General features: G+C 27.6%; 1 long non-coding RNA gene across 1 annotated transcript in view; it reads left to right on the top strand.

Annotated features, from left to right (window-relative positions):
• The window catches only part of LOC136796298 (uncharacterized), a 245,843-nt gene extending 236,340 nt beyond the window's left edge, over window positions 1–9,503 (top strand). Inside the window, exon 3 of the long non-coding RNA XR_010844009.1 lies at window positions 9,465–9,503. This is a non-coding gene — a long non-coding RNA (uncharacterized lncRNA). The remainder of the gene's footprint in view (window positions 1–9,464) is intronic.
• Window positions 9,504–9,551: the final 48 nt, after the last annotated feature.

Below are 9,551 nucleotides of genomic sequence, written 5' to 3'. Positions count from 1 at the left end.
TTTTATTTTTATTTTAAACAAAAATCTCAAGATCTCATTAAAAGTTCAATGTTCGATCACAGGTCCTTAATATTGTTAAGTGGTACTTGAACTTTTTAAAATTGTTTTAATTTTTATTTTCAAATAATGCAATTATTTTCCCTTTGCTATAATTGTTGATGAGAATGTTATTATCTAAAAAATAATATTTTCTTAAATTGTATTCTGTGCATAAAACGTTTTTATATTATTTCCAATTTAATAAAAAATAAAAACGTGAACAGTAATTTTGCAGGTGACTGGATATAACAGAATTTAAAAATTTAATATCATTCAACAAACATTTCTTTACTTTGCTGCTTTGATTATGTTTGTTCTTTCATACTTTTTTTTCTGTTTTCATTGTAATCTACGTACTTTCCAATGTTTCATCTTTTTTTCCTAATCAAAAAAGTTTTTCCATCTGGCAATTCGCCATTTCCAGTTTTTTGTTATCTTTTTACTCCGCTGATCCTGTCAAGAATTAGGGTTGAGTTGGAAGCGAATTCATTGTTTCCTATTTATTTTCAGAGATAGAAATTCCTTACCATTTTTCCAAGTTATATTTTTACTAATTCGTAGCAACTTATTTGATAGAATATTGGCAGTAACAATTAAAAGATCAGTCCGTTTTAATGATGAAACCGATAACAATATAGCCGTATAGAAACTGTCGCTATATTTAGCTGTAGTTGCTATAATCATTATTACAGCAAATTATATATCATTATAAAGCATATGCTGTATAATTACTATATAACCTCTGATTATATTATCTTTATATGTTTTTACTTTGTTTTTCTGCTTCCACAGACAAATATTATTATACAATTTCAGCTCATTTCCGACAATCTGATCGAGATGAAATTTAGTAAGGACTTATAAGCAAGTTATATAGAAAGGCAATATTATGGTGATATTGATGAGGGATGATTAAGCCCTATTAAAAAATACGATAATTTTGAAAATATTGCCACTGGAATTTCTTGATTTCCTAGCAATGGTTATTAGACTAAACCTACCACCCAAATCGAAAGTAGGTTCATCAATTATTTAAAATGTTTAATTTTAATACATTTTTGTACAAACGTATTATGGAGATGGATCCTCAGAAATATATTAGAAAATATAATGTGAAGAATGGGAAAGATTTTGATTTAAAATACAAAACCAATCAAGACGTTAAAAAAAAAAAAAAAAAAAAAAAAAAAAAAACAGTACTTGGTTCTGTTTAATGCTTTTTACTCATGTTTTACTGAGTGTAGAGTATTGTAATCGGGTCGTATTTTCGATTTGATGTTTTAAAATTTAAAAAAAAAAAAGTGAAATCTGAAGTTTTGAAATATTCAAAATTTTATGGGAAGTTCAATAAATATTTTTGTGAGGAATAATTGCTATTAATTCTTTCTTATTCCCCTGATTGGTATTTCCAGCTATTTAAATTTTCATGTATTGAACAAATCGTTAAAAATAAAGCAGGAATAATGTTCTTGCAAAAAAAAAAAAATTATGTACCTATAAATCAAATAGTTCATTTTTCAATTTATTGGGGGAGGAAAGGGGAGTGATATATTAACTTTGATAATTTAACCTTTTGTTTTTTACTAATTTTAAATTAGTGAAATATTTCTCGGAATATCCGGATTATTCATCTTTTGGTGTTAATTAAAAAAAATTATTACAAGTGCTGTTACACTTAAATAGTTGTATTTAAAGTTTACTAATTAATTTTAAAAATAGCCAAAATTTATCTTCTTGACATACAAGTTTTTATTATTGATAATTATACGTACCTTCTTGTATTATTATTTTATGATGTGTTTTTTTTTCTTTTTCTTAGATGTATTTAATTTATACCTGTAATTAATGTAAAATTAATAAAATAAAAGGTTGAAGAAAAAAAAAGAAGAAGAATAAATTATACATAAAAGGGGACAAGAAAAAAATAAAACAAGAAACATCATAGATTTCTTTCAAACAAGAAAATTACTTAACTAAGAATACATTTTATAGTAAATTATTTATCAAAGTGTTCGAAAAAATATGTAAATTACCGTGACCCCAAAGCTTTTATATCCCAAAAAGCTTTTAAAATATTTTTTTAAAAATGCATTTCAATTTCTGAATATCTATCGACGTCTATAAATTAGAGACAATTAAAATTCTAGTGGAACTAATTTACTACTTTTCTAGGATTTTCTGTAAAACAAATTGGTAAAAAAAACGCACTTAGTAAACAAATATATTTATCCTATAATTGTTGCCGTGAGTCAAACCTGTGAGATCGGGTGCCTCGCGGGGCTCTCCCAGAATCTATAAAGTTATACCCATGATTAAGGAAAAATCTGGCGGTTCAGCGTGACCTTGAACGAGTCACCATCTTTTATAACCATCCAAGAAGCAGTAATTCCTTTCAAAATATTGAATTAAAGTAAGATATAAATACCAATGCTTAGATTGGACTTACGGTAGAGAAAGTCTTTTTTGAGTGGACAGATCAGATATTTTATTTGTTTTTTTTCTATTATTAATAATCTCGAAAATCAATACAGTCAAAACTGAATATAAAATGAGAGGGTCATCTCTTCTAATTTTCAGTTTAAACATTTCGGTGTCCTCTGGTTGTGATTCTTTCTGTGGGATTTTTTAATTGAAGTTGTATTTTGTTCGGAGGAAGCTGTACTTTAAAATCCTGTTAAAAAAATATACTAGAGAATAAAAAAAAAATATAACAGAAAAAAAATATGTTAAAAGTAATGTAAATGACTAATGCGTACTTCCTTAGCCTTGACCACTTTTTTTACTAAGTCCAGTTAATTAACACTCCTGACAAACTTCCTTAAAGTGTTTCAATTACCAAGTCTTCTCAGGCTAACTGTATTGTTAGTTGCAACTACGTTACTTTTTAACTCACGGTTTTATAAAAGTTTTAATATTCTAAACCACTTTAAAAAAATATTTTAAAATAGTCTCCAGCAGCTTACAAAGGAATAACTATAAGTTAAGAAGTATCCTTCCCAGTATAATTTATACTTGTTAGTTTAGAATAGGAGAAGTTAAGAACAGAGAAGTGATTACAAAATTTCGGGGGACCCTAGGTGGAATGGGTGTCGAAATGTTGGGCGAGATATAAAATAAAAAATCTGATAAAAATCAGTTGAACAAGTAACCATTTGTTATATTTCTGAATGAAATAAGACCACTCTTATAATAATAGCCAATATTTTAAAAGTCGTGCTTGATTTTAAGGGATTAATACTGTACAATCACAATATATTGCTGAAAGATCTTATTTTTGTACGAAAAAATAAAAAGTTTTAATTTTGAACGAGGGAACAGCGTCATGGTGAATTGTAAATAGCTATCGGTCAGTATTGTAAAAATTAAAAAAAAAAAAAATACAATCGCTATTTAATAATACGGAAATTTAACCAGAATGTTAAATTTCGTAAAGATCTGGAGGAGGTCAGGTTTTAGGTAATCTGGTTTTTGTTAAAATATTATAAATTTGAATTTAAGTAGTATAAAATACATTACATTGTATAAGAGGTTTTCCCAAAGTAATATGATGGATATTTATGCAATAAAAAAACTTGATCCCTTTTTTGTAGAAATGTTTCAGCCAAGTGTCTAATTGATATTACATAAATTGTAATTAAGATTTACTGTTGTACAAATTTAGTTGTTTATTTATAAATTTGAGTCTAGTTTGATTAAGTAAGTACTAAGTTAGTAAGGTTAATATTATATAACCATCGCTTTTATTATGTACTAATTCAGATCCTCTAAAACTGACTCCTTTTTGATCGAGACATAATTTTATATGCATATATCTGTAATTAACATTTTAATGTTTAAATCCAATCACAATGATGAACTAAAATCATTCTATTAAAAAGTAATACAAATTATTTTAGTTAAAATATATCTAATTGCAGCATCGGTGAGCTCAAGGTTTTACGCCGAAATGAATTAAACTAACCAACAGTAATAAATTCTAAATTATATTTTGATTGTGAAAATTTCTCAAACCAAAAGAAAAAAACAAACAATCCTTGTAATATGTAGTATTTTAAAATTTTATAATAAAACAAATTCAAATATATTGAAATATATATATATTTTATTACAATTATGAATGCGCTAGGCAGTGTAAAAGAAGATATATTGTCGGAGAGAGCCCTATTTTTTTACACGATTCGCTCCTTGCTGAGAATCCTTAGGAATTCAAGAAAGAATTCCAATAGAGGAATTAAAGAGCCCTTAAGAAGTGAGAAAATTCTATAAGAAGGGGAGACGAGAAGGAAAAAGCATGACAATGGCTTCGTGGCGGAATGAAGGAACTATCAACGACTGATTTTAATATATTTGTCCGTCATATCAATCATAATCAACTATTCCTTGTATTATAGTATAATGTAATTATAATCTAATTTTATAGTAGTAATAATATACATATAATCTCTGTATATTTTAGTATTATTGCGCATATGTTATATTTTTAAGTTTAACATCACATATGTACAAAAATCTCCTACTTCCTAATTTTTATTAATAATTTTAGATTAAGTAAATAAAAAAGATTCAAGTCTATTTGAGTAAAATAATCTTACGAATCTGTTTACGAAATATTCTCACAAATAATTAATGTTAGGATAAGTCATTAGGAAATTAAGTAAAAACAAATTATAAAAAACTTGCTTTGGAAAGTCACCAAGTTATAGACTTATTGTATTATAACCTTTATTATTAATTTTTATTATCTTCTTCAAGAGTGGTAGTTTTATTAATCATAACATTATCCAAATTGTCTTAACTATCATTATTAAAGCATAATTTCATGGCCAAAACGTCAAGGACAATCTTATAAAATTACAGCTTTAATTATTAACTTATTGTTAACGGTATCAAAATATTATTAATTATAATTTGCATACCTTAATTTTAGTATTACAGCCTCGCATAAATTTATTGAAATTTGTAGGCAATTATGCCCAAGTCAATTTAACACGGTTTAAATGAACCTATAAGTGAAAAATATGTCTTTACTAAAAAATTATCCACCATTCTATGTTTAAGTTTACCTGTTTTTCACTATATTATTTATTAATGATTTCTATCCTCCGCAATTTTTTGTATTCCGCTGGCAACAAAACTGAATTAATTTTACATTCCATATTTTTTAATATCTTATAAAAGCAGAAACAGTAATACTTCCGTTACAAAGTTTGTAATGCCGAAATTATTTAAAACAAATTTGTAATTATTGATTGACTGCATTAAAAAAATAATTAAGGAAAGCATTTGGTCAGAAACTAAATATATAATAGTATTGAATATATAATATTATTGATTCACATAACCTTCAACGAACAATTCGTTGTTGGGTTGGTATTGAACGATCTAATCGCATCTTTACTTCATTATTGATGTCACCGTCTGACTATATATTTGATTTCTGTGTCACTATCTATAATTTCAATATCTTAATAGCTTTATAAAAGGGGAATAAATTAAATTAACTAAGATAAAATTCACATCATACACGACGATTCTTAAAATTTTAAAGGAGACCATAATATTGACAAAACTATATGTTATTTATTTAAGTGGAATTAAGGAATCGTACAGGGCAAGTCAGGACAGTCTCAGCCCAAAAATGTATTTATTATAAAATAGTCTATTCGGATTCTTCAAACAAAAGGACTCAACAACACAAAATATTTATCTCTAATATTTTTATTTATTTATTTTTTTGAATGGCAACTTTTTTATGGAATCTAAAAAAATAATCATTGAAAAATTTCATTTTTTTTTTTAACTGATAAGCTCTACGTTTTTAGAACTTTTTTTATTTTTCTGTTGACACCAGCTGTTGAGTTCTTAGAGCTTTTTATAAAAAAAGAAATTAATTTAGGTGTGTTATACGTTTCATTTTAATATTTTCAAATATGGTAACTTATTTAGGGTGCAAAAAATAGTCCTAAATTACACGCGTACATGCTAACTTCACACATGTTGAATTAATAATAAGTGAGAAATAATTATGTGAAAACACTACGTATATTTGGGTATATTTTTTCGATAGTAAAAACTGGATACAATTTAAAACTATCTTTGTGTGTTTATTGTTTGTATATTTAAACAATATATATAATCTTAACAATTACAGGCTATTTCTATCTGCATTGTCACTGTAGATCATGTTTTTTTGTTGGCTTTATAATGTTTCATATTGATCATGTTTTATCTTTTGGCTGAAGTCCTCTCCCTCTAATAGTACAAGAGCCGGGAAGAAAAAAGGCAGTTATCCCACCCCAATTTTTGATTACTTCAATAAAAACTATGTATAATTACTAGTCAAAGTGATGAGTCTGCCAAGTATAGGTAGGGGGGAATAAAAAATGGCGGCTGTTTCAAACCCTTAAAAAAACATTAATTTTTCATTCGGAGCTCTATATCTTAAAAACTACCAAAACACTAGGAAATCTAAAAGAACATTCTTTAAAGGAGAGAAAATTTTCTGAAACATGAGCAATAATAGAGCTATCTTAGTCCAATAGTTCTCGAGGTATAGCCTTTTAAAAAGCAACATTTCACAAAAATGTACTGAAATATCAGTAGTTAGTGAATGTATTTTGAGAAATCTACATCTAAATAACCATTCGACGTCCAGATGTCTATTAGCACTCAAATTAAAGCTAGTTTAATGAGCTATAAAGTAGTTTATGACATTTATTTTCGTAGAAACAGTAGTTTTCATGATACTTGCTAAAATAAATTGATTTATAGTTGTTCGGGCAATAAGTTTGTTTTATGAAACACTTTATTTCAGAAACCATTGGACGTACAAATGTCTGCCAGCACTCAAATTAAAGCTAGTTAAATGTGCTATAAAGTAGATAATAATGATTATCTTTGTAAAAGTAGTATTTTTTATTATTTAATAAACTCACAAAATGTTAATTTCTAGTTGTTCTTATAAAATGTTGGATTTTTGAAAAAATATATCTCTAGATCCATTAGACGCACATATGTCTGCCAGCACTCAAGATATAGGAAATTTAGCATACTATAATGTAGTTTCTGACACTTATCTCCGTAGGGGTAGTAGTTTTTTTGATATTCATATATGAGTATAAATTTGGCAAATGAAAATTTGTCCGAACAACTATAAATCAATATATTTTCGCAAATATCGTGAAAACTACTACTTCTACGAAAATAAACGTCATAGACAACTTTATAGCACATTAAACTAGCTTTACGTTGAGTGCTAATAAACATCTGGGCGCCAAATGGTTTTCGAGATATAGATTTTTCAATATAAATTCACTAACTACTGATCTTTCAGTACGTCCCATATTTTTAAAAATCTATATTTCGAGAACTATTTAACGTAAATAGCTCTATTAGGGCTCATATTTTATCAAATATACTCTACTTTCAATGACATTCTCTTAGGTTTTCTTATGTTGTGGTTACTTTTTAAGATATATACCGAATGAAAAATTAATTTTCTTTTATCGTTTTGAAACAGCCGTCATTTTTTTATTCCCCCTACCTATACTTGGCAGACTCATCACTTTCGACTAGTAATTATACATAGCTTTCATTAAAGCAATCAAAAATTGGAGTTTGGGGTAAGATAACTGCCTTTTTTCTCCTCTTGGGCTCTTGTACTAAAGGAGCTACACAGGCCCAGAGTGAGAATGTCAAGATTCATTTTTCGGGGTTGCCGTGAAATAAATATTGACTGACCCAATTTGAAATCGAACCCATTACCTTCTGAACCAAGTGCTCTCGGATATTGCCCCAGTAAGCTGAATATCTATCAAATGCTCTAGTTAATCATGTTATGTTTTATGACAAAGAGTTTGATTATTAATCTAGTTTTAATTAATCGTGTTATACATTATGTTAGTTTAAATTTAAGGGTTGTATTTCTTAGTATATTCCCCTTCTCTCCATGAACGTTTTAGAATTTACTATCCCTGCCTATAATTCAGACGGCTGCAACAGTAAAACTTAATTAAATCCCAAGGTAGGATATCGTAGCTGTCAGAAAATTAAATTCCGGAACTTGATGTGTTAATTGAAGTTGTTTGTTGCAGGAGCTGTAAAAAACATATTACAGTACTAGGGAGGACAGTGAGTGTCTTGTATTACCTGTAGATATGCCGTGCCAAATATCATTTGTGTGGGTATTAGTTCACAGATATATGCTATATCTCGCTGAACTTCCCAAGCCAAAATCAACTTTTCACGAAACAATTAGATTTAAGTGATATGTGGGATAAAGAGATTTCAGAAAATAATTTTAATGTATTAAAAAAAAGAAAAAGATTCTTCAGCTTTAATTTAAATTATGTTTTTTTTTTTAATTTTTAACTTAATAAATATATAGAGTTATTCAATTTTGAAGTTAAAAAATAATAGCTGTTGGTGGAAACAATTTACTTACAACTTGGTGCCATAAAGGTAATTAAGTTCATTAAACAATTAAATGTTTATTACAGTATTTTACTTTAGTAATATTAAATAGTAAAATTTATAAATTAGTAGATCGGCAGTTAGCTTTTTTGGCGTCAGATACATCGGCTAAATAACTAACACATTGCTTGGAAACTTACATGGCAATTGAAATGAAAAGTTACACAAATAAAAAATAATAAGTATATTTTTTTAGGTTAACGTATAATATAAAAGCTTTCAGTTATTTATCTAATCATTTACTTTTTAGGTAGGGGGTATGGAGGTCAAGTAATAGGAACACCATACAGAGTACTACTCTAACCCTACAATGATCATCGACAGCCATTACGTTTTTTTTTTACGCTATTAACGGCAATACCGGAATAAGGATTGGACTATAAACTGACACGGAACCAAATTCATTCCTTGGTGTCAAAACCGTAAAACGTGAGTGAAAATTTTAGCCTCAGAAAGAAATAATTTTTTCCACTCCCTGGATGAATATAAAGTTTCCTTACTTTAAATATTGAGGGAGCAGAACATTTTAAATTAAAATTTGTATTTTTGTACTAAAAATATTAAAGAAAGCTAAATTCAGTACGTATTCCTTTTTTTTTAAAGAAAAAAAAAAAGCTATTTTTTTGAAGATGGGTGAGCAGGATTCAACAAGTGGCCAAACCTTTTTCCTTGTAAAAAAAAAGAAGAAAAAACAGAAAAAGGAAATGGCTGAGTTTCCATGTCATTTTCACAGCGTTAATTTAATCTCTATCTCCATCATCGAGATACAGAGAACAAAAAAAAAAGAAAATCTCCATTAGCCGTTTTCGAACTCCCACGCAATTCGTCTAAAGAACCGAGGTTTAAAGTAACTTCATTACCTTCTTTCGTCGAAGGAATCACTTCCGTCCATCTCGTTCTATTAAAATTACTCCTCACAAAGTTAACTTAATTTTTTTTCACTTTTGTTGCAGGTAAATTCCAGAAGCTGGCCATAATTACATCTTAGTGGTAAGTTTACTAATTATGATATATCATAGAAGAAATTTTAAATATATATA

Source organism: Halyomorpha halys, unplaced genomic scaffold (genome assembly GCF_000696795.3).
Source record: "Halyomorpha halys isolate HHAL.00 unplaced genomic scaffold, Hhal_1.1 Scaffold352.1, whole genome shotgun sequence".
NCBI classification, from domain to species: domain Eukaryota; kingdom Metazoa; phylum Arthropoda; class Insecta; order Hemiptera; family Pentatomidae; genus Halyomorpha; species Halyomorpha halys.
This window is presented reverse-complemented; position numbering and strand designations above follow the sequence as displayed.